At 43.6% G+C, this 6,000-nt stretch overlaps 1 pseudogene; it reads left to right on the forward strand.

Moving 5' to 3' along the window:
- The window catches only part of LOC101416588 (adenylate kinase 2, mitochondrial-like), a 28,017-nt pseudogene extending 22,364 nt beyond the window's left edge, over positions 1-5,653 (forward strand).
- Positions 5,654-6,000: the final 347 nt, after the last annotated feature.

Raw genomic sequence — 6,000 nt, forward strand, 5'->3', positions numbered from 1 at the left:
TCTCATGTAAACACAGGTTATAATGCCCCTCAAATCCCACCTCTTGTAATACAAGGAAACACTAAAGGCCTTGAAATTAACAAAATTCTCCACTTCCATATTTTCAGTTTGTTAATTTCCACATCTTAAAAACAAATCTTTTTTGTGTGACAGGGCTTGAGAACAAATGAAATCTGTAATTGCTATGAACCTCATGTGTCCATAACTAGAGGACCTTCTGGACAGTGTTTTCCAAGGATCAGATCTTAGGGCTTAAGGTCAAACTATTTGGACTACCTTTTTTCCTCTGTACAAGATGTAATAAGCTTTTTTCCAGCTCTTGCTCTCAGGTATAGGGCACCAGCTCGGATAGAAAGGTCACATCTGTCAGCTCCTTCTATAGTAAATCCAGTTGCACTTATATATATATATCCAAAACAGGAAAATTGATGATGGAACATGTGCTCCTGAGTAAGGGAATTGGCACCCAAAGGGAAACAAAAGAGCCAAAGGGGAACACATATGAAGGTTGAGAAAAGAGAAGTTAAAATGACTGAAAATGGAAGTGGGAATTGGTTTGCTGGAGAATGGGCACCTGCAGCAAGAATTTCCTCAGACTTTCCCTGTGATGGTCCTGAGAGGGGCGAAGAGAACTGCCTGCTCTCATTCTCCCTGATTCAGGAGAAAGGTTGAGGACTAGGAGAAACAAAGATTGTAAGGACCCTAAGATATGTACAGTCCAGTTGGTACTCAGACCCAAACTCGCTTTGTCCACCCATTCCATGTGTGGCTTCCAGGATGTGGAGGGAAGGGGAAGGAAAAAGCTGAGGAAAGAAAGATGATGGTGATGCTAAGTCTGCTTGCCAGAGAGGGCATATCCGGCAGTCGTAAATGGAAGGTGAAGCCTAGTGGTGCCTGCAAAATGTAGATTCTCCTACCAGCAAGGACCAACTACTAGCCACCTAGAAAGAGAGGACTCTCCTGGAAAGGGAAAACTCTGCTTTGGGTGACAGGAAAGGCTGTGAAGAAGGTGCAAAGCTAGGGGCCAGGTGATAGGGGTGAGCTGTGACATAGCTATACGGCTCCATTACTTTTCCCCTCAAACTGTAACCCCCCCCCCCCCCAGGGCTGATCTATTTCCTTCCACTCATTTCTTCTACTTCACCACTACTCATCACATCCCTACAACTTGCCACGAGCACTATTACCTTTTTAAAAGCAGTGAGGAACAATGGATAATGACTGAGATTATGAAGTCTGATGGCCAAAGGTCAAATTCAGACTCTACACTTAAATCCCTGTGACTTTGATCAAATCCTTCACCCTTAAAGGTAGAATATCAATATACCAATACCTACCTCAAAGATTTTTGAGGGAGGAGTGAATAGGCTAATACATATAAAGCACTCAGAATGGTTCCTGGTTCAATAGACAGTATGCACAAGGTTTTTTGGTTTTTTTAAAGGAGGTACCAGAGATTGAATCAGGACCTCATACATGGGCGGCAGGCACTCAACCATTAAGCTGTATCCACTCCCCTGTACAAGTTTTGACTTGCTAAAATTAAAGACTCTAGAGCAAAAAGATGATTTAATTCACACAACAGATTGATATCAAGCCAGGCACTATCCAAGGGACTGGGGATACAAAAAACATTAGCATTACCCAATACCTACCTTTGTTAGCATCTCTTTGTAACCTCTCACCTTCTCGGGTTCGTTTTCACATGCTTTCATTTTACTCAGTTGCATTAAAGCATTTGTTACAGTGTGGAAGTTTATACTTGTATAATTTTTTTCCTATTCTTTTTTTTTAATATTTGTCTTTTGTGCCAGACAGTAAGCCTTCTGAGGGCAAGGACTGGAGTCTATATACTGTTGCATTCCTAATGTCCAACCTAGGACAACATATTAGATCCTCAAATATTTGTTGGGTAAATGAATGAATGATCCAAGAGAATTAACCACGTGCTACTTTCTAGAAGTTCTCATCAGAACCCAGCACAGTGAAGGAAATGGATGATGAAGGTTAAATATATGTCTTACCATCCAGCAGTCAAGATGTCCCTTCTTAGGGTAAACTAGATGTTTCCTTGTGATAAGTACAGCATTTCTCCAAAGGGGACTATGGAACCCCTGGTACCTCATCCTTAGGTTGCTTCCTCATCTAAGACAGGAAAACATGGCATCCTTAAAGGCAAGTAGGCAACTCACACTCAATATTATTAGAAATGCAAGAGGGATCCATATATACTAGCTTTGTAGGGCATAGGGAGAAGAATCTAACTGGAATAAGTATCTTTCCTTATACATAAATTGCTGAATATTGATTTCCAAAAACCTTTGTGCAGGTGTTGGTTTGAAAGAGAAAGGATCATCATGAAAGTAGGTATACTGGAGTATGTATTCACAGCTGGAGGCTGTGAATCAAATTTTCAAAGTTAAATCTTCCTCTGTACTTCATTCTCTGTCAAAAGAATGTCCACTTATTGTATCAATATTCACTATCATGTTTAAGAGACTTCCTGAGCAGGATGATTCTAAGCCAATCAACTCCAAAGTTTAGGACCAGCAAATGTTGAATTTACAATTGTGTACTCAGAAACCCCTAATTGGGGGGGCGGAAGGGGGGGGGGAGGCCAATATCCTCAATAACTGAAAATCTTCTGTTCGGAGAAAAAAAAATCAAACTTTCCCAGTCCTGAAAAAATTAAGATTCTTTTCACCTGCAGTGGGTGGAACTGTTTACACAGTAGACTGCAACAGCAAGCTTGTAGAGACACTGGCACCTGACATTTGGGCAATTATGATATCTGAGAGGTATGTGCCTGTGATTTCTTAATTATTGCCGCCTACTTGTTTCATCCTGCAGGCATTGAGGGAGCGTTACAGCTAAACATGACCCATATCAGCGAAGGACGGAGGGGGAGACAGGCAAGCACAGTGGGCAAGCAGATGCAAGGTGTGCTCCACACTGGCAGGCAGAGCTGGAGACAGGACTGCAAACAGCTAAGCCTGAAAGCAACCCTCCCGTTTGGGGACTCTGGGCAAGATGGAGTTGTCGGGCCACTGCTCTTGGCTATCTTCTGCTTTTATGAAACTGAAAACTCACAAATGGGAAATTTCGTATCCCATTCTATTCTATTCATTGCATTCAGTCAGCCATTTGTTCATGCTTTATTAAGCACCTACTGTTTGTGCTTTGAGCAAAAAGCACAATATTATATATTAAGCATAATCTTCAGTAATAATAATGGCCGCCATTTAGTGAACACATTTAGATGCCAGACACTATGGTAGGGGAAGGTCGATTGATCACTGCTACAAGAGAAGTTGGATAAGCAGCTTGCCCATGATTACATAACCAGGAGATGGCGGGCTGGTGGTAGGACCCAGGTCTTTCTGACACCAAAGTCCACATTCTCTGCAGCACAAAATACCACCTTCCTCCTGAAGCTGTTCCTGAGAATTGCTTGCAGGTGATGAGAAGATAATTTGTTGGGAGGGAAGGATGAAAAGGGGAGGGAAGCAGGAAGGACATGATGGACACAGACCGGAAGAGGCAAAGGAAGCCCTGTGCATACTGTCATGCCATCAGGAACGTGGGAATGTGCTGTGTTTCATGTTTGCCATTTGTGCTCAAGAAAGCACACTCACCTGGCACTAGAAAGGGGTCCAGGTTTTTTGTGGTTTTATTTTTAGTAATTCTTAAGATTTTCTGTCATAATAAAATTCTGGGTGGTAACCCCAACCTTGGTTCTGATGAGTATTTTAACCCTGTCTTGGTGGGCAGGGTCTTCCTTATCCTCTAGGCAAGAATAAGTTCCTGTGGTGTAGAACACTTCTGAGTTTGCAGACCTATGACCTCGGGACCATTTATGGAAATGCACTGGAACACGTGACTGGAGGTGATAATCCCACTCCATGAGTCAGCAGCTCCTGATCTGGACCCATCTTGGCCTTACAGGAGACTCCAGGGTCTTCAGGCTGGAATTGGTTGTATGGGTGGTCCATCTGAGTGAACAGAAGGAGAAGGCTCATAGGTCTGTTTCTGGCTATTCAGACTCTACTCCATTTATGAGGCCTGACACTTCCCAAGTGCTTTGACACTTTAACGTGCTGTTTAATTTAACCCTCTCAACCACCAGAAGATTGAGGTACTTCTCACATCTTATGAATCGGAAAAAAAAAAAGGACCTTAGATAGGTAAAGTGTCTTAAATAAGGACAGACAAATTTTAAGTAGTAACCAAGAACTTTGATCCTCACATCCAGCATTTTCCCCCCATATCATAGACTGAGAAACCCATCCAACCATCTGCATCAACATTTAAGTTTTCCTTAGACCAGGACTCTGAGTAGCTTGTCTAGTATCTACCATCTCTCCCCAGCCTGAGTTGGAGATGAAGGAAAAAAAAAAAGGAGCTCATGTTCTGTGAGCTCAGCTGGCCGTGGAAATTGCAAATGAAAATTAAGTTAGAAAATAAAGCAATCTCTGCTTTAAATGGGGCCTGGGAAGCAGGCCTACTCTTGGATTGGCAGAACTCTCTTGGTCCCCCCAGACTCCATCGTTGAGAGGGGCCCTCTGAAACTTGAATCAGGACAAGGACCTCTCTTGACCAGGTAGCAGGAGTTGTGGGAAGGGGCACATGAGAAAAAGGAAGCTTGAATAAAGAGACCAGGGTTTAAATCCAGGCTCCACCATCTGCTCAGACAAGTACTTCATCTTTTTGAACCTCAGTTATTTGAACTGTAAAATGGGAGAACACGTGGAATAACATTTGTTAGAAATCTAGCCCTCTGCTCAGCACATAGGTTTCAATGCTAGCAGCTTCTATTACCACATTAAAGAGATCTCTGCTACGAAAATGCTTTTATGCCTTCTGGGCTTGTTGTTGTTGAGTTAATTGGCCTCGTCTGGATTTGGGAGAAGGGGTTGGTTTCTGTGGTTTGCCAACACCAGGTTAGTAAAGGGGCACCAGGCTCAGTGATAGTGGCCAGTGAAGCTTAGGGAGTTAGGCTGGGCTAAGCATTCCTTGAGAGGGAAGGACTTGATCCTTTGAGGCCCTTCTCGCCCTCTCCCATACCTGTCACTGGGGTTTGGTGGGTAGGGGCACTGTGTTTTCAGGGAGGTGGGGAGGGGGAGGAAGGAGGAATGGGAGCAGCCAGCCTACCTGGCCCTCAAGTGCCATCAGGTAGTTCTTTGCTTAATTCACGTATTTGTTCTTCCCTCCCGGGAGGAGGCTGCCTTGGAGGAGAATTTAATCCCAGTTGATTGTAACTCAGAGCTTAAGGGTGCACACAAAGGGGACCCAGGCAAGATCACCCTGAGGCCACTTGCCAAGTATTGGAGGAAAAATATAAATGAACTTGGAAACTCATGAAAGCTTAAGGGTTGATTTCAGTCTCATTCCTAAACACCACCCAGTGGAATTGGACTCAGGGTGTCTCCCTGCTTAAAAGTTCAAGAGTGAGAAGTAGGAGTGAGGGCAAACTGGCTCATGGCCAAACTGCGCAGCTTCCTTTTTAACTCAATGATTCAATGAAAGTAGATTGTTTTTTTTTCAGCTCTATGGAATTTTCTCCAATTTCTTTACTCCACAGATTAAAGCAGGATTTGACTCACCAGGGTCTGAACCTACAAAGGTGTTGGCGGAGGGTTTGGACGGCGCCTAGGGCTGGGCTGGTTCTGCATTTAGGGGAAAGTAGATGGGCCTGGGATCCTGGAAACCTGGGGACAGATGTGATGGCTCCTGGACTCCCTTCTGCCCCCTCAAGGGCCTTTCATAACCAAGTGCACAATCTCTGCCCTTGAAAGCCTTTTTGCCACACATGAGTCGATCAAGGCATTAATTCATGAGTCTTGATTTCATAAAAAGTAGGGCTTTTTTCTTCCTCCCTCCCTCTTCTCTGACCCTCCTATCCACACTACTCCAAGAAAAGAGGGCTCCTCTTCCCTTTTTAAGTTATAGTAATAGAGAAATTACCCTGAAATAATAAAATGGAGGTACCTTGGATAGTAA

The sequence above is a fragment of the Dasypus novemcinctus genome, chromosome 8, assembly GCF_030445035.2.
Source record: "Dasypus novemcinctus isolate mDasNov1 chromosome 8, mDasNov1.1.hap2, whole genome shotgun sequence".
In the NCBI taxonomy this organism is placed as follows: Eukaryota; Metazoa; Chordata; class Mammalia; order Cingulata; family Dasypodidae; genus Dasypus; species Dasypus novemcinctus.